The sequence below is a fragment of the Bos grunniens genome, chromosome 5 (genome assembly GCF_055505025.1).
Source record: "Bos grunniens cultivar Pamir isolate PY7600 chromosome 5, Bosgru_T2T1.0, whole genome shotgun sequence".
In the NCBI taxonomy this organism is placed as follows: Eukaryota; Metazoa; Chordata; class Mammalia; order Artiodactyla; family Bovidae; genus Bos; species Bos grunniens.
In genome coordinates, this window is record NC_141169.1 from 92000626 (window position 1) to 92020888 (window position 20263).

Genomic DNA, 20263 nt, shown 5'->3' on the forward strand with positions numbered 1-20263 from the left:
CCCCCTCCCTGTCTGTGAGATCCTGCCGTCTTGTTTTTTGACTGCTGGTGTAATGTTCTAATTGTTTTTGTGTCTTCATAGTTTCTATTGTATGCATGCTTCAACCTTTTCTGGAGGTCGACAGTCTATAAATAATAAATATCCTAAACCAGCATATTGCTTATTTTCCCAAGAGGCTTTCCTTGTAAACGCACAGTTGCCTTTTCTTTTGTGAAGCTTAATAGATTGTTAAACAAATGAAGGATGAGAAAAATATCTAAAATGAAGGAGATATAAATAAATTACTACCTTCTTCTATTTTTCCTGAATCCTATCTCTCTCCATGACAGAGACAGATACTGAGGCAGATTCTAGAAGTGAGAAGAAGCACTATCAGGCAAGCTCTTTCTTGACATTATCCCTCACTTGGCCCCAGCTTTTCACAGTGAGAACCAAACTGATCTCCAACTTCTGAACTCTGAGTGAGTTGATGCCTTTTCCACTCCACCATCTCGGGCAATGGGTTTCTCCCTGCTGTTGTGATCATCACTCTGATGAGTGGCAGTGTGGGGTTAGGAACTTCCAGAACTCACCCTCTGGGCCTCTATCAGACTCTGGTTTCCAGTCTCCTTTGAGCTCCCAGGAAATTTACACTTTAGAAAATTCTTCTTACTGACCTCATGAAGTTCTTGTCTCTCTTGACTTCCCTGATACTTGTGCTTCTGTTCTGTCAGTTGATTTTTTTTTTCTTTCAAATTCAAGTTAAAGTTTCAGCCTTTTGTTCAGTTCTTTGGGCAACAGCTGTGCAAACGAGCCCTTTTCTTTGTTGCTAGTGGCTGAGCCTGGAAAAGAGGGAGAGAAGCTGTCAACTACTTTATTAAGGCAGATCCCTGTTTGTTTATTTTAGAAACCACTCTGTCTCTCTTAATGCTTGATTTTTTTCTTTCTTTTAAAGTTCTTCTTGGGTTATTGGATTCAGTGAGCTTTCAAATTCTTCTTTAATCCCACCATCTTTTTTTCTAATCTCTTCGAAAAGTTTGTTATAAGTGATAGGTCACCTGAGAAACCAGGAATGAATATAAACCTATGGCCTGCACCTCTACAGAATAATTCTTTTGTATAAGGATTCTAAGACCCTTTTCTTTGCTAATAGGTATGCAGGATAAAGCTCTTCTCTTAAGAACCCGACTGAAGGGAAGCAATACAAAGCATCTAGAGCAGCAGAACTGCAGCAACAAAAGATATTTCTTTTTATAGTTTCCAAAAAAATGAAGTAGAAACTTCCAGAAGAATATCAGAGCCTGTTATTTTACATATGCTGTGGTTAGAGTTGAGAGCAGCCAGTTTCTCTCCCTAAAATGGGTTGCTGTTATTTGTTGTTGTTTGGTTGCTTTGCCAGGCTCCTCTCCATGGGATTTCCCAGGGAAGAATACTGCAGTAGGTTGCCATTTCCTTCTCCACAGGATTTTCTTGACCCAGAGATCAAGTCCACATCTCTTGCATTGGCAGGTAGATTCTTTATCCCTGAGCCACCAGGGAAGCCCAGTATGGATTGTACAATATCTCTATTCAGGATCACCCTAAGAAACAATGAAAAGTGGCCTTGTGGCCAGGGAGAATAATAATCCAAGGAAACTTGATATTTACTCTGTTTTTTGATTAATTATTACTCTAAAATAAAACATGCAGTGATGGTTTCCATCTAAGTTTTGTTTTCCTCCCCACCCTGCCTTGAACATTTCCCTGTCTGGTGCTGCTGGTATCATTTTATGGGAGGCTTCTCTCAGTATCAGTTTTTCCTGTGAGCTGAAATTTAAGTCTTTATTTACAGAGAAGAAAGCAATCAACTTAATGCAACACCCTGTAAATGGAAATTTTACTGGATGTAAGTGAAGTTGGTAAATAGTTTCATGCCCCTTTTATTGTTAGATACTTAAAAAAATGTTTTGGTTCAGACTTTGGAAATCTTTTCTTTCTTCTACTCAAAGGGAGACTCAATAGGTGGAGAAACAAAAGCCTTGCAGGTGGCTCCGTGAGAGCCAAGCCAAATGGAGATCAACAGGCAGAAATCAGACAAAAGCAGTGGAAATGACAGTGATCTGAGAGCAAGGGGGTGTCCTGGAAGGTCAGGTGAAAGGAGGCAGGTGTTTCCTAGTCAGGTATTTGGTTCCCTTCTATCTTATTCTTCTAAAAAAAAAAAAAAAAAGAGGAGAGAGACTGCAACATGTATATGTAAGATGAAAAGTTCATGCATATTACAAAAATTCATTACTTTCCCTCAGAATCAGAACAATGTCACCATGTAGAATAAATTTTTCCTTTCACTCTTGTAAAAGAAAATAATTATTACCATCAAATGCGTATGTACTGCATGCCTGGTGCAATGCTGGGCATAGTGTGTGCATTGTCTGATTTAATCACCATCATTAATATTAGTCCAATTTTCTTTTTATTTTTTCCAATCTAGTACTTTGATTTTTGTGTACTTTGATTTTTGTCCATGCTAAGTTGCGTCCAACTTTTTGCATTCTGTGGACTGTAGCCCACCAGGCTTCTCTATCCATGGGATTCTCCAGGCAAGAATATTGGAGTGGGTTGCCATGCCCTCCTCCAGATACCTCGAATGCAGCTCTGTGTTGCCATTATTACACATGCTTCCTCTTTCCCAGACACTAAAGTCAGGTACATGGTAAATGCCTTGTACACAAAATAAAAAGTTCTGAACTAAAGAGACTTCATCAGTGTTATGGGCTTCCCTGGTGGCTCAGTGGTAAAGAATCTGCCTAACAATGCAAGAGACTCAGGTTCAATCCCTGAGTTGGGAAGATTCCCTGAAGTAGGATATGGCAACCCACTGAAGTATATTTGCCTGAAAAATCCCATGGACAGAGAAGTGTGACAGGCTACAGTTCATGGGATCACAAAAGAGTTGGACAGGACTTAGCAACTCAACAACAACATCAGTGTTATATATAATCTGCAGGCCTGAGAGAATAATTTTCACCAGGTAAAGGAGATAAAGCAACACTGGACTTAACTGAAGATGACCATGTTCCTGCACTTATTTGGAGATGACCCTATTCTTCATAGCAGAGGATCTCATGCCCTGTGTGTACATTGAAAATAGAGTAAAGACATGTTGTGCGTCGTGGATCCTGCTTAAACTGCTGGACGTTATTGACCTGATGCATAGGGTACCAAAGCAACGGTCCCAGCAATGGTCCCAACCTTTTTGGCAGCAGGGACGGATCTCCTGGAAGACAATTTTTTCAGGGACCTGAGGTGAAGGAAATGGTTTACAAGATGACTCAAGTGCATTTCATTTATTGTGCACTTTACTTTATTTCTTCTCTAATGCTGCCCCTGATCTGGTAGGAGGTACTGAGATGCAGCTCCGAGAGTGGGGATCCCTGCAGTAGAGAATTCCTAGCATACATTTTACATCAGAGATTCAACTCAAGTGATCATGGATCTTGGCCTTCTGACCATCACCGCATGTTTTAGTGGCATTGAGACCTGTGGCCTGACTTTGATTCAGCAGCAGCGTTCCTTGACAATTGTGTAATAGTCATCCAATTTATCCCACAGGGTTTCATGATCAGGTCTCCGAATGTTAAAGCTTTCAAGAGGTTCATAGAATGCATCATGTGAGCTGGCCACTTCAAATTGTTGACTCTAATCATGTGTCGCAGGCTAAACTAGAGAAATTTTCAAAACTGAACGTTTGGTTAAGGCTCTTCACCCCAAGACTTTCCAACTCACTTCAGCTAGGAGCCTCGCCTTGGCGCTATCAATTCCATCAGGCAAGCTCCAACCCTGGCCTTCCCTGGTGGCTCTAGTTTTAAAGAATCTGCGGACGCTAGAGATGCGGGTTCTCTCCCTGGGTCAGGAAGATCCCCTAGAGGAGGAGATGGCAACCCACTCTAGTATTCTTAGCTGGAGAATCACATGGACAGAGGAGACTGACGGGCTACAGTCCTCTGACCACAGAGTCTGCAGGCCAGAGCGCGCACGCACACACAAGCTCCGCCCTGGCCAGCCCACCTCTGCCAACCCCGCCCTCTGCAGGCCCCACCCCCAAGCGGCAGTGCTGAGAGACGCCCCTACCGGAAATTATCGTGAGGGCTAGCTGCGGCCTGCTGAGCATCCGGGAAGACAGTGATTCTGAGAGGTAAGAAAACTTGTCCAATGGTTGCAGATGATTAGAAGTGTTCACATCCCACTGACGTATTTGTAGGGACTCAGTAATTTAAAAATCAATTTTGTATCCACTTTTTTTTGGAGAATCAGTTGTTTAAAAGAGCAGGTATTTTAAACCAAGGAATATATGCAAGCTTTGTTACAGGTCAACCATCCTTTCAATTCAGTAATTGTTCGTTGAGTATCTACTACGTCATGTTCTCTTAGACAACTGCCGGAGAAAATACTGTTTAACAGTAGCCGAACAATTGTACAGTTTTGTCACATAGACTCACAAAATTATTATTTTTTGAACAACACATACAGAGGAACTTCCAACTGTCCTCGACTCAGTTGCATGTCTTATTACATACCGAATCCACAGTATTTAAGAAAGGACCTGGAACATCTGAGAAAAACGTTGGAATATGTCTAACTCAGGTTATGTCATTTCCACAAGATTTCTTCTTGTGGACTTTAGCATTATCCCCTCAAAGTAAGAACATGGGAAATCGGTTTGTTTTAAAAAGTAAAAGCATGTATCAGTATAATAATTACCTTGTAGGAACTGCTTTTGTTAATCTTCTTTGTAAAGGATTTTCAAAAGCAGAAGAGTACTTATTTATCAGCAAATTTAGTCTAATGACAGGTACATTTCTGTTTTGCTTTGTAATGATAGGTAAGGTTTTAAGCTTAAACGAAAAAGAAAAAAGTTGCAGTGAATTCTTTAGGGCTTAGTGCTCTTCTTCTCCTTTGTTGGTACTACTATACAAAAAAGATGACCTTTTATCTTTTCTTGCATCAGCGAGAAACACCAAGGCTTCTGAAAGTGAGATTGTTTTTAATATGTAAAAAATTGTTGAATTACTTCAAAGTTAAAGGCCCGGAGCAGAGAGAAGTTCTTAATTGATAATGTCCCCAGTGGGGAGCTTATGCATTTAAGTAGAACTTTTCAGAAGCCACTAGGGAAGAGGTGATTTGGGAGAGGAAAGAATGCTTTTGAAACTCTGAGTACTTAGGTGAAAAATGATAACATAAATTTGGCTGTATGTCTCATGTCTCTTCTTGGACCTTTTTAAAAAGGGAAAGAATGGACAGTAAAGATTTGGAATAATTTCACAATGTATTAAGATTGCACACAAAATACAGAGGAGATGCAGGAAATTAAAACCATAAAGGCTCATTTTTCGCTAGGATAGGTAACTTCTCCAAAATGTATTTGGAAATCATTAAGAACTCAACTGAGACAGTGAATTCAATGATCCAGTGAATCAAAGAGCTTGCAGTGATTATTCTTAACCAGTTCTTTATTTAGATTAAGTTGAACAAACAACCTTCCTAGGCAGTTTTGATGTTGGACTACTCTTTCACTAGAGGAACCTAGACTAATCAATAACTCTTATTTATGTTATTAAGCCTGTTTGAGAAATTTAAATAAGAAAGGAAAGACCTTTGGAATTTGAGGAGCTGTTCCACTAACAGCAGGCATACATGTAATTGTTCAGTTAGCAAGGCATATCACGTGTCTGCTCCCTTTGGGAACAACCTTTAACAGGTACCTTACTATGTCTGACATAGAGTAGTATATGGTTAATCGTGATTAGTTTGTTCTTTTAAACACTCTTGGTCAAACTTCGGTATCTTCCCACGTCTACATTTCCAATAAAGGAGTGTATTACTGACTTAAAGGCCATTTGAATCAAATGGTAGAACATTATGTCATTTTAAGCTGCTTTCAAAAAGCCCCACAATACCACAAAAACTCATATTGACATATATTATTTAGTCCAAAATAAGTGTGTCTTTTGTAATGTTCCATTGCTATGTGAATGGAAAGTTTTTTTGTTCATTTCAGGAACTGAAACAGAATTCTTTTCCTGTATGACATAGAAAAAGAAGAGTAAAATTGAGCATTTGATGCTTCTGGCGTTCATAGATTAATGAGAATATGAATACTGGCAAGGGAGCTCTGTGTTTAATATTAACTCTCATATTTGAAGATGATGCTTACAGGGTGCCTGTGATGTCAAAAACACAAAAATTTCTTGTTTGCAGGGATTGTTTTTATTCATGAGAGTACTGGCAAAGTGGCTGTAAGTAGGAGACTTGAAAATAAAACATGGCAAACTAGAAGGAAGCTTATTTCTCTCTTTCTTGGTAGTCTAAAAGTAGGTGAGCTGACCAGGGCAAGTCGACAGCTTTGTTCCATAAAACCATGCAGGCACCCAGGTTCCTCCCATCTCAGGTTATACCCTCCCTGAGGGTGACTCGTCACCACCAAATTGCAGCTCCAACCCCTAACAGGCCAAAGAGGAAGTACAGATTCCTCTTAAGATTATGACCGTGCCAAACTTTACCAGAGCCCTGGGATTCTGGAAACCAGTGATGGTTAAATAAATCCCTCCTTCTCTTTCTGTTCTGAGAAACAGCTTACTGCAAAGAACCCCCCTTACCCATGGTTTAGGTAAGGACTCAAGGAGGCCCCTCTTGTTTGTGTATTACAGGACCAGACACTGACTCTCCACATTCCCATTCTTTGCTTCCTAACTGATTCACTGAACTGTTTTGTCTCCACTGATCACTAGGAGCAAAATATTTATTAACCAAGCTTTGGTTAAGATTTTCTCTTTCCCTTGTGCCCCTTGAAATTTGATCTGCCTTCAATCTGAACTCGGGTACAGTCCCTCCTTAAATGTCTCCCAAAAAACAAGCTGGACTCAGAGTGAAACATTCTTTGATCTACTCTCTGACTTTGCCACCGTTCCATCCACTATCCTATGCCTGGTTCTTTTTAGCCTAGATTTCCTCCTCTTGGTGGAAGAAACCTGTTTTGCCTGACACGTGCAGTTCGTGCAGTCAGAATGCTCTCCCTGTTGTAGTAGTTCTCTTTCCTCCCATTGCGGTCATCCCTCCCCAGCACTTTCATAATAATCCTTTTGACTAAAATCCAGATTTGTTTTTAATTTGACAGATGTCAACTGAAAATTCAACCGAAAATTCCATTGTTTGGAAGCTAGCTGTCAAGGAGGCTGGGAAAGTATCTAGCCAAACAGCCAAACCTAGCTAAAACTAGGGGGAGTTTGAGTTTGAGTGTCAGTTGCTCAGTCGTGTCTGACTCTTTGCGACCCCATGGACTGTAGCCCGCCAGGCTTCTCTGTCCATGGGATTGTACTGGCACAAATTCTGGAGTGTGTAGCCATTCCCTTCTCCAGGGGATCTACCCAACCCAGAGATTAAACCTGGGTCTCCTGCATTGCAGGCAGATTCTTTACTGTCTGAGTCAACAAGGAAGTCCCTAAACTATGGGGTTCTGTTGCTAAAAGAAAGAAGTCCCTGAGCTATGGGGTTCTGTTCCTAAGAGAAAGAAGTGATGGATATTAGAGGACCATTGATGGCATCTGGCACACTCTTCATAAAGCCAGCCACCATGTGTAGTTCTGCAGCCTCTTCTCTTTGTCTGGTCCTTTTGCTCAAAATAGATCACCCAAGGCTTCCCTCGTGGCTCAGTGGTATATAATCTCTTTGACAATGTAGGAGACACGGGTTCAGTCCCTGATCCAGGAAGATCCCACATGTGGCAAAGCAACTAAACTCATGTGCCTGAGCCATAACTATTGAGCCTGTCCTCTACAGCCCAGGAACCACAACTGCTGAGCCCATGTGCCCTAGAGCCCGTGCTCCACAAGAGAAGCCGCAGCAGTGAGAAACCCACTACAACTACCTCACAACTATGTTGCAGAAACACTGCCACTACGTAGCAGCCCCCCATTCACCGCAAATAGAGAAAAGTCTGAACAGCAATGAAGACCCAGCACAGCCAAAATACATAAGTAAATAAAAATTAAAAAAATATATATATATCACCCAGAATTTAGAATATTTATATATATATATTTAAATCTATATTTTAAAAATATTTAAAAAATAAATATATTTAAATATATTTTAAATTCCAGGGAGTCACCTTGGTCTCCCTGTCAAGGTTTCCCTGAACTACTCTGCCATATTTCTGAAAATGTGTCAGTATGGTTTTCCTTCCATGAAAATGCTTGCTTCTTGTCAAATTCACCTTAGGACTACAGCTTTGAGCTTAGGGCTCAGTGTTTAAAATTTAATCAAAGTCTTACCTGGTGGCTCAGTGATAAAAGAGTCCACCTGCCGGTGTAGGAGACACAGGTTCGATCCCTGATCCAGGAAGATCCCATATGCCATGGAGCAACTGACCTGTGCTCCACCACTGCTGAGCCTGTGCTCTAGAGCCAGGGAGCTGCACTGAAGGTGGTGTGCCCTACAGCTTGCGTTCCACCACAAGAGAAGCCACCAGAACGGGAGCCTGAGCACTGCAATGGAGAGTAGCCCCTACTTGCCGTAAGTAGATAAATGCCTTCACAGCACCGAAGACCCAGCACAGCCAAAAATAAAAAAATAAAATTATTAAGAAAAACTTAAACTTTTTGCAGAAAGAGTTGGGCTTTAACCAGGCCATTGTATACAGCTGTGTAGGTTGAACAACCCTATCAGGCAGCCAGAGGGATAGGTGTAATATCAAATCCTAGCACTGCAGGATTGTTAAGTAAAAGTGTTAGTTCCTGAGTTAAGTTAGTCCCTTAACTCCCTGGGATTTAAAAAATATTTAAATATATTAAAAGAAGCATTCTCCAGGCAAGAATACTGGAGTGGGTAGCCATTCTCTTCTCTGGGGGATCTTTCCAACCCAGGGATTCTTTACTATCGGAGCCACCAGGGAAACCCTTATAGGAATGTTAAGCCTGGTGTATAACCTTCTGAAGATTTGATTCCTTATCAAAAATGGGAGACCTGCTTTGTAGCATTACTGCAAGAATTAGAGATAAGATTATGAAGTGTCTAGTTCAGTGCCTGGCCCTTGGCATGTGCTCGATAACTGGTGGATGCCATTTTAATTATTAGATAAAACTTTTTCTCTGGAATTCTGGAATTCTCCCATTCCATCTTCTCTTCAAATGCTTCATCATTCTGTGTTGCTGCCCTTAGTCTGGTTCCACACCCACATCTCATCTTTCCAGACAACACACTGTGCTTTCTTCAGTGTTTTTATTTTCTCTTCTCTGCTATCAAAATTGCCTAATCTGGGTTGAATTACTTTAAGGCTCAGTTTTCTGATTTTAGATATAAAAATTTTTTTAAAAAGATAATTCTGGGACTAAAACAGATAGTATGAATTGTCTCTTTGGTTGTTCCAAACTGCAACCTGCTGAGCTACGGGACAGTGAAATGACCCTGTGATATTTTCTCAAGTATCCTCCTATTAAGGGCTTTCCAGATGGCACCAATGGTAAAGAATCCACCTACCAATGCAGGAGATGCAAGAGATGCGGGTTTGATCCCTGGGTTGGAAAGATCCCTGTTTGGGAAAGATCCCTGGAGAAGGAAATTGCAACCCACTCTAGTGTTCTTGCCTGGAAAATTCCAAGGACAGAGGAGCCTGGTGGGCTACACTCCATTGTGCGGCAAAAAGTTGGGTATGACTGAGTACGCACAGAGCACATCCTTCTGTTCACTGTTTTCTGGACATAGTAGGAGGAGTAGAATTGCCTTGCTCCCACTTGTTGAGAAAAATCTCATTCAATTCAGTTTAGTTCAGTCTCTCAGTCATGTCCGACTCTTTGTGACCCCATGGACTGCAGCACACCAGGCCTCCCTGTCCATGGCCAACTCCCGGAGTTTACTCCAACTCATGTCCATTGAGTCAGTGATACCATCCAACCATCTCATCCTCTGTCGTCCCCTTCTTATCCTGCCTTCAATATTTCCCAATGTCAGGGTCTTTTCAAATGAGTCAGCTCTTTGCATCAGGTGGCTAAAGTATTGGAGTTTCCAGCTTCAGCATCAGTCCTTCCAATGAATATTCAGGACTGATTTCCTTTAGGATGGACTAGGTGGATCTCCTTGCAGTCCAAGAGACTCAAGAGTCTTCTCCAGCACCACAGTTCAAAAGCATCACCACAGTTAAAAATCCCATTAGGATATTTAAATAGCCAGAACATGTTACATAACTTGTCGGCCTGCATTTTGATGGAATATACATCAAATGGTGATTGAAATTAGTTTCATAATCGAATCCCTGACAGGCAGAAGGATGAAGTCACTCACCTCTTTTATGGCGTCAAGATAGTATTTGTGGGTGAGCGTACACGGGTTCTTATTTCAGGTGTATATGGTTTTAAACTCAGATCTGCAAGTCACTTGGGGTGCTTCCTTAGGTGTTCTTTTGATATAAATTATTAAATGCTTTACAGTCCTGGCAGTGGATTGCTTGTTTTGCTAAGAATAACTTTAATCTTTGAGTTCTCACCAAATTCAGGCTTAATTATTCTGCAACCAAATATTCCATACCATCTGTTGGTGTTGTTTACAAGGGAATGAAAGTAGGCATGTATAAATTTGAAGCAAATTAAGTCATGTAGAGAATCCTTAAAGCTTCCAGGTAAAGGAAAAAACAAATTTCATATAAGGGAGGCTCAGTAATTTTTCTTGCATTAGATGATATGAAAACAAGACTTCACGGATTACTAGCATCTGAGCTTGGTGCTGTAAAGTTTTCATGATGATGAAGCATTTTTACTCTTTCCTAGTTTTACTGCAGGATTTGGGGAGTACTGATGTAAATGGGAAAATGTGTTGAGTAGTCTTTTGACGAGATTGTTAGAGAATAACCGAATAATTATAAGAAAATATTTAATGTGAACATCTAAAATTATTATTCTGCAGCCCCTTCTTTTGGGAGCCTAAAGCCTGGCTGGTGATAGTTACAGGACTAAAACAAGAAGAAATTAAAGTCAGCCACAACACTTCCCTCCTCCACTCAATATCATGGTGAGATTTGATTTTACTGGCACCTTGGTGCCTTAGGCACCTAAGCCTAAGTCACCATCATCTCCTTCCTGGACTATTCCAACAGCTTCCTAACTTGTCCCCATCCACTTCTTTTGCGTTTTTCCATATGATCACATGATAACCAGAGTAATTTCCTAAAAGCAGAAATCAGATCATGCCACTCTCCTCCTTAAAACTTCTCAGTGGTTGTTCACTTGCCAACTCTTGGCAACCCCATGAACTGTAGCTCGCCAGGCTCCTCTCTCTGTAGGATTTCCCAGGTAAGAATACTGGAGTGGATTGCCATTTCCTTCTCCAGGGCATCTTCCCAACCCAGAGACTGAGCCTGTGTCTCCTGCATTGGCAGGCGGATTTCTTACAGCTTAGCCACCCAGAAAGCCCTGTGGTTCAGTGGTTAAAAATCTGTCTTGCAATGGAGGGGATGTTATTTTGATCCCTGGTCAGGGAACTAAGATCCCACATGCCACAGAGCAACTAAGCCTGCTTGCACAACTACTGAGCCCATGGGCAGCAGCTAGAGAGTCCGTGTGCTGTTACAAACAATCCTGAGTGACCCAGTGAAGATCTCACGTGCTACAACTAAGATCCAGTGCAGCTAAATAAATAATAAAAATAAAATTAAACTTTCTGTATTAAGTTAAAAAAAAAAACCCTTCTCAATGTTCCCACTGAACTTAGAGTAAAAGCCAAATTTCTTCTCATGTCCTACAAGATTCTGCATTTTCTGGCGTCTGAAAATCTTTCAGTCTGGTCAGCACTTCTTAATAAAGCTTGAGACCCACAGTCTACTTAATAATGCCTTCCCACTCAGCCTCTGTCTTCTGCCTTTTCCCACTCTTCACTGGGTATTTTCCTCATCTTTCAGGTCACAGTTTAATGATAACGTTACCCAGGAAGCCCTTCCCGATTACCCCCTCCTTCTTTCTCTGGTGTCCTCTATTACAGCACCTGTTTTCCTCTCAGGCCTTTGTTGTTTGTATTGAATAATTAGATACTTATTTGTTTATTGTGCTTCTCTCCCACTAAGGTGTAAGCTGCATAGGGTACAAAGACCATGTCTCTTTTATTCACCACTCATTACTTAACCTTTGGAGGATGCCACGAACATAGTAAGTGCTCAGAAAATAGTTGATGAGTGAATGAAATGAACAGTGATTACAAAAACAAACATCTCTTAGACCCTTCTTTCGTGTTAGATAGCTGTCCTGCCATGAGCCTAACAAGAAACATTTAAGATAGATACTAACATCTATGGTTTATGGATGAAGAACACAAGGTTTAGAGAGTCTAAATAGCTTGTCCAAAGTTTGACAGCTAATAGATCTTGAAGCTAGGACTCTGACTTAATTCAAACTTAAAGATCATGCTGTTAACCACTGTGCTATATTGATGTCTATCCATTTATCCTGCACATGTTCAGTAAGGATGTACAGTGAATAGAACTACTAGGAAGCAAGGAGCAATAGCAGTAGTGGTGCTTCGTTTTGAATTTATAAACGACTGGCATTTGAAGCATATTTATGGGTGAAATTACCAGATGATATTTGTAAGGCAGACTGGAATCTGCCTTACAATATTGAAGTTTCCTGTCCAGAGGGATTACAGGGCAGAGATAATTGAGAGTGAGCAGTGATTGATGGGAGTTGGCTCTGCCGTGAGGAACGTGATGGGCGAGACTGGGAGAAGCCTCTGGTTGAGCTTGTTCTGCTACTAGAGAGGAGACCATGGAGATGGTAACAAATGACGAGGCTGTGTCTAGGGTGATAGGAGCAGAGCCAAAATCAGGTTTTCAGTCATCTTTTGAGGAAACAAACGGTAGTGTTTACTTTATAAATGTTTGTTGCCTCCATGGAGAAAATGCCCCTTCAAGCCATTTGAAAATGTTCCATAGTTTTGTGTTGTTATGGTGATGTGATAGAGCTGCTGTAGAATGAGATTTGTAAAGGAAAAAAAGAACCTTAAGCCTCAATGCTTACAGCCTGTCTTATCAGTCGACTTTATTTCTCTTTGAAAACATGGAGGGGCTCTTGGGGCATTAGAAAGTGTGCAGCCATCGAGAGATTGTTCCAGCTTTTGGATATCCAGCAGGTTGAGTGTTCTAATACACAATTACATTAAAGCACAAAAGTCCCTTCTAGGTTTATCGGTATTAAAGTAGCAACTTTAGAGGTTGTCTTTAAAAAGGAATCATGAACTAATTAAACAGGAGGAAGTTTTATTTGAGCAAAAGGTCAAGATGCTTAAAATTATACTTTCCCATATATCTTGAAAAATCTCAGAAAAAAATTATTATTGTTTTGTCAATCATTTGGTTATTTGCTTTTAAATTCCAGTTATTACATTTAGGCTGAGAAGTACTTTGTACAAAAGCGCATTTCAATGAAATATTTTAATACCTCCAGTTAGGTGTTTATTTGTAGACAGAAATATGACATTTCAGACACTGATTGGACTGATTAATGGTGCTCATCAGGAAGAACCAAGGGATCATAATTAAACACCAAACCTGCATGGTCTGTTGGTTTTATGTTATATAAATTATGTATGAGTTTGGCATTTATATTTCATGGAAAAATTACAGTGCTGTTTCCTCAATGCATTTTCTACATAAAGAATATTATATGTGTGTGAATGTGAATACGAATTTTCAGAACCTGATGTATTACCTTTTTTTTAATAAGCAAAAATTTCAAACAAAGATTCATGAGTTTCTGCTTGAGGATGCAGGAGGCTCTACTTCTGGTTGTTCTATACTATTGCCTCTTACAAAATAGTCAATTGTTTAAGGTAAAAAGCAATTTAGATACTGCTGCCTTTTAAGTCAGTTGTTCCTAGACTTGTATATTTCACAGACCACAAGAAGATACCCCAAAGTCAGATGAAAGTAGTTTTTGGGGTGCAATAGAGTTGCTCCCTTTTGATTTTTCTGGGTAAAGACATTGAAAATAAAATTGACTATCATCACTATTATTTCACAAAAAACTAATAAGGACACAATTATAAAATTCAAAATCGAATGAATTTATTAAAGTTCTCTACATTGTCCTGTTTTTCTTGCCGCATCTCCAGGCACTAAAATTTATTATTCATGGCATGGCACAAACCTGTGGACCACATTTTGGAAATTATTTGCTTCATATGTCATTAATTTCTATTTCCTAGGTAGTATTTGTACATTGTTGGCAATTGGTAACAGCATGGCTATAGTAATGTATGCCTAGCCTCTCAGGATAGGTGTTCTATGCTAGCTATTATGAAAAAGGCATATATCTTAATCTCTTATTATATGCCACACCTGCTTGCTGAGTAGACCACAGCAGCCTTCTTTCAGCTCTAAGAATGTACAAGTCTTCTCCTCCTTCAGTCTCATATTGCTTTTCCTCCATCCATAACAATCTGTTGAGCATTCTTCACCTGCCTAATACCTCCTTATTATCTTTTTTGGACTCACTTTAAATGTTTATTAGGGAAACTCTCCCTGACTATGCATTTCAATGAGGTTTCCTTGATAGACCTGCATATTAAACTTGTGGGCTTCTCTAGTGGCTTAGATGGTAAAGAATCTGCCTGCAATGCAGGAGACCCAGGTTCTCTATCTGGGTGGAGAAGATCCCCTGGAGAAGGGAATGGCAACCGACTCCAGTATTCTTGCCTGGAGAATCCCATGAACAGAGGATCCTGGCTGGTTACAGTCCATGGGATTGCAAAGAGTCAGACACGACTGAGCAACTAACACTTTCACTAAACTTGTGGCTTTCCTCTGATGAATTTAATGCAGTTAATAGACTATAAGATCTCAGAAAGTACAGAGTAGGGATATGCTTATCTTTGTATCCTTGCCACCCATCATATGCTTGTCACATAGTTGATGCTCCAAAAACAGTTGAATGATTACTAATTATACAAAATGGTAACAACAGTATTACCATTTGTTTGTTGAGTGCAGACTTTGTTTCCAGTACTTTATGTGTAGTAGTTGTCTTCACAATAAACTTGGGAGGTAGTTCTTTTAATGCTTGCTGTGTGAAAGAAGAAACTTAAGTTCACAGATTGGTTTTTTGGTCTATGATTATCTAGTTAGTAAATGACAGAGTCAGAGTTTTAACACAAATGTGGCCTGTTTCAGAGCTTGTGATCTTGGCTCTGTAATGCTTAGGTTTTTTTTTTGTTTTTGTTTTTTTTTTTTACTAAAGAACATGGAAATTACTAATACACAAAATAATTTCTTACTTTTAATTTTTCAGCTACCTCCCATACAAAAGCATTTATTGTTTCAATTATCACTCCAAATCCTTAGTGTCTTAAAACAACAAGAGTCATTTTGTTTGCTTATAACTCTGAAATATGAACAGGACCTGATGGGACAGTTCCTTTCTGTTTCACATGACATCAGTTCTGGCAGCTTAATTATGGCTAAAAGACCCAGTTCCAAGAATCCTCATTCGTATGCTGGCAAATTGATGCTTGCTAGGAACTCACTTGGAGCTATCAGCCAAGGTCTTGATGGCCCTCCACATGGCCTCTCTACAAGGCTAGGTTGGGCTTCTCACCACATGGTCACTGGGTTATGTGAGAGAGTCTCCTGAGGGCAAACACTCCACATGGACAGACTCCATGTGCCAACATCTGTTTTCATCATGCCCATTAGTGTGCATGCGTGCTCAGTCATATCCAACTCTTTGCGACCCCATGGACTGTAGCCTGCAGGCGCCTCTGTCCATGGGATTTCCCAGGCAAGAATACTGGAGTGGGTTGCCATTTTCTACTCCAGGGGTCTTCCCAAGCCAGGCATCAAACCCGCGCTCTTGCGTCTCCTGCATTGGCAGGCAGATTTTTTAACATTAAGGCACCTGGAAGCCATCTGTTAGTGTACTGTTGGCCAAAGCCAGTCAAACAGTGAATTCCCAAAGTCAGGGTTGAAGTGGTCTACGCCAGGTCTACCCAAGGGGGCATGGTTCTTTGGAGGCCACCAAAGATATCATCTGCTGACTTGCTGTTCAATGCAGAGTCGTAGGAGTAAGATTCTTGGTTTCATTTGCTTTTAGCCTTTTTTTCCTTAAAACTGTGAAGTGATGGCTGACTCATAGGTACTTATTTTTCTGATCACTACTCTTCTGAGAAAAAGTACAGTCATCTCTGTATTGGTCAGGATAAGCTAGGTTTCTAGCAGGAATAACAGACAACCCCCACATTTAATGAACTCAGTGCAATAAAGCTTCCTTTTTTTTTTTTTTGCCTTTTTAAAAATTTATTTTTTATTGGAGGATAATTGCTTTATGATGTTGTTTACAACAAAGTGAATCAGCCATAAATATACATATGTTGCCTCACTCTTGAACCTCCCTCTCACCGCCCCCAACCCCACCCCTAGGTTGTAAAGAGCTTTCTCCCGAGGGCAAAAACTTACTTCTTGTTCTTGCTTCATTCCCAATGCCAGTCAGAAGGGAGGTTCTGCTTGTCACAGTTCTTCAGTGACATTGACTGATGGAGGATTGATCTTGACATGTACCTTGACATGACCTGAGCAGAGGGGAGAGAATGCCCTGAATCACACACTGGCCTTTAAAACTTCACCTGGAAATGGTACACATCACTTTCATTCACATTTTATTGGCCAAACACGGCATATGGCCACACATAACTTCACAGAGGCTGAAGAAATACAATTCTACGTGGACTCAGAAGGGAAATGACTGGAAGTATTTGGTGAGCAGCACTCTTATGAGTTGAATTATTCACGTGTCAAAGTCTTAACTCCTGCTATCTCAGAAAATGACCTTATTTGGAAGCAGGGTCATTACCAAGATAATTAGTTTAGATGAGGCCATAGGGTGAACCCCCTCCTCCCACTTGACTGGTTTTCTTATGAAAATGGAGAATGTGGACATAGCCATGCACAGAGGGAGAACTCCATATGAAGATAAAGACAGAGATTGGCATGATGCAGCAGAAGCCAAAAGGAACACTGAAGGTTGCTGGTAAACCACTAGAAGCTGAGACAGAGGCATGGAACAGATGGCCGCTTACAGCCTGCAAGGAACCAACCCTGTGGACACTTTGAACTCAAACTGGTAGCCTTCATATCTGTGAGACGAAGCTTCTGTGTTGTTCTAAGCCCCCCCCCCCCCCCCCGCCCTTTTCTGATACTTATGACCGCTTTAGCAAACTAATACAAGCACTAACGACCACCACCATCTCTAACCCTCTCCTATTTTCCCTTTAAAATACTAACTTTCTCTTCTTAGATTTCCTTTCTGTTCTCCTTCTTCACATATTGTGCACTTGGGTGTTAGTATTAAAGAATAACCCATTTTTCCAATTTAAGACTTTGAAGTTATGTGCAACTCTTTTTGTTGTTGTTGTTTGTTTTTTGTATCTAATTGGAGTCAGTTTCTGATCCACAATACTTCTTGTATGTTCTTATCTTTTAGCCTAAACCTTATTGCCTCTTGCATGTCAAGGTGATAGGTTTCTCCCTCACTTCTTTGTCTCAAGTCATGCACTACTTCTATCCACTTCATGTATAGTTTTCAAAATTGCCTACTTTCAGCACTAAATCTCTGTATGATTTCTCTAGTTGGTGTAATGTGTCCTGTTGTTTCCTAGTTGAGTTTTTACATCTCTGGACTTATTACATCTCACTCTTTCTTCCTCCATAGCTTCTTTCTCAATTTTCATTATGAATAGGTATCGCCTGTCTAACCCAGCAGAATATACCTGATGGTTACCCATTACTATATTCATCTTGGTAATTTTACCTCAGTGCTTTTGTCTGACATTTTTCTGTATGGAATGTTCCTCCCAATAACTCATGTCTTTCTTTAATGGTTTTCTCAGAAATCACCTCCCCAGGGAAACTTAATGGATAATACCATCGATACTACTCTTAACCTTCTCAGCAGTTATTTAGGGTACATTATTATTATTACTTTGATCTGGGCATTGTGCTAAATGGTCTGTATGAATTATTTAATATAATTTTCTTGCCAGTACAGTAGATAGTATCATTCATATCTTCTAGACAAAGTTTCAATGAGGTTGAAACCCACTGAATCTTTCATAATAGTGAAAATGGTCATGATGAAAAAAAATTACTTCAGGTCTAGTTTATATAAAATAAAATGCACAGATTTTAACAGTACAATTTGATGAGCTTCAACATGTATATGCATATATTCTCTATAATCATCACTCCAGAGAAGATATGAAATATTTTCATACCCCAAATGCTTTTCTCATGCTGCTTAGCAGCCAGTTCTCCATCTCCAGGCTCAGGTCTGATTTCTATCACTATTGGTTAGTTTTGCTTTTTCTGGAACAGCGTGTAAATGGAAGCATACTGTGTATTCACTTTGGTTTTTGGCTTTTTTTGCTCAGCATTATGATGTTAAGATTCATCCATGTTGTATGTGTATTAGTAGTTCTTTTCTTTTAATGCTGAGTAACATTCCATTATGGGCTTCACTGGTGGCTCAGTGATAAAGAATCCACTTGCCAATGCAGAAAGCATGGGTTTGACCCTTGGGTCGGGAAGATACCCTGGAGAAAGAAATGGTAACCCACTCTAGTATTCTTTTCTGGGAAATCCCATGGACAGAGGAGCCTGGTGGGCTGTAGTCCATGGACTCGCTACGACTAAACAATAACATTCCATTATACCACATGCCACAATTTCTTTACCCATTCATCAGTTGATAGGCTTTGGTTTCCATTTTTGACTATTTTGAACATAGTTGCTATGAAAATTTTTGTTGAAGGTTTTGTGTTCACATATATTTTTCTTTTGGGGAAATATCTTTGAGTAGAAATGCTGGATCGTATGATCAGTATACATTTAACTTGAGAAACTACCAAAGTCCTTTCAAAGTGGTTATAGCATTTCACATTCCCTCCAGTATCAGAGTTGTAGTTGTTTTACATCCTGGTCAACACTTGGTATTGCCAGTCTTTTAAATGTTCACCTTCATGTAGTGAGTAGGTAGTCATATCTCATTATAGTTTTATTTCTCATTTCTCTGCTGTCTAATGATGTAGGGAATATCTTTATATGCTTCTTGACCATTTATCTTGTTTTGAGAAATTCCTGTTTAAATATTTGGCCTGTTAAAAACTAAGTTATTTGACTTCAAATAGTTGGGAGAGTTCTTTATATATTGTGGGTACAAGTGCTTTGTAAGCCATATCAATTATGAATATTTTCTCCCAGCCTGTGACTTACCTTTTCATATTCTCAATATTTTTGAAAGAGCAAAAGCTTTAGTTTTGTTCAAGTCTAATTTAATTATTGTCCTCTTATAGGTGGTATTTTCAGTGTCCTGCCTAAGAAAAATTTGCCTTCCCCAGTGTCATGAAGAGGTCTGGTAAGTTGTGTCTTTCAAGAAATTTGTTGATTTCATCCAAGTTTATTGGCATAAGTTTGCTGAAAATACATCCTTAATATTTTTAAGAACTGTGAAAAGCTAAGATTTTACTCTATCTGTAAGTTATTGAGTTGCCAGCTGCAGTTTCATGGATGCTGGTAGAAGACACAAGAGTCTTGGGTCAGAGTTGAAGGATAGTTTATTACTCATAGCAATAACAGTAATTAGAGTGTTACTGTTTTTTAAATCAGTTCCCAAAATCTAGTTCCCATAGGGTGGCATAAGGAAGGCCAGATGACACTTGCACATGCAGTGGGTTGTATTATAGGGATTGCACACAAAGTTTAGGAAATCCAAAAACTTTTTCTTGAGTGGTAATCATACCTGCCCTTTGTTATAGAGGGAATCACTCTGTCTTCCAAAGCTATAAGCAAGTCCTAACCCTTAAGCTAACCCTTCATTAGAAAGTTCATTAATTAACCTAAAGATGCCAATTTAATATATTTAACAAGTATTCATCTGACTCTTATTATTTGACAGTCATTGATCTTAGCACTTTGGAAACATCAACACATTTAATTCTCTTAATGACCCTACAAGGTAGGCATAATTAGCACTCCTATTTTACAGACAAAGGATAAGAGGTACAGAGAACTTAAATAACTTGCTCAAGGTTATGTGGCTAGTAAGTGGCAGAGCCAGATTTGAAACCAGGCAGTCTGTCTCCAGAGCCTGCATCCTCTAAGATTATACTGTGCTACCTGTTGGAAATAATTTTTTCTTGGTGAAATAAGTGGTATTTTAAGATATCATTTGTTGACCAGAAGTAATATTCAGATACCTCTGTAAATGTTACATAATGATAATAT

The 20263-nt window shown here is 39.8% G+C and overlaps 1 long non-coding RNA gene across 1 annotated transcript in view; it reads left to right on the forward strand.

Moving 5' to 3' along the window:
• Window positions 1–3771: 3771 nt before the first annotated feature.
• LOC147372609 (uncharacterized) overlaps window positions 3772–20263 on the forward strand; it is a 133680-nt gene continuing 117188 nt past the window's right edge. The window contains exons 1-2 of the long non-coding RNA XR_015164219.1: window positions 3772–4150; window positions 19333–19394. This is a non-coding gene — a long non-coding RNA (uncharacterized LOC147372609). The remainder of the gene's footprint in view (window positions 4151–19332; window positions 19395–20263) is intronic.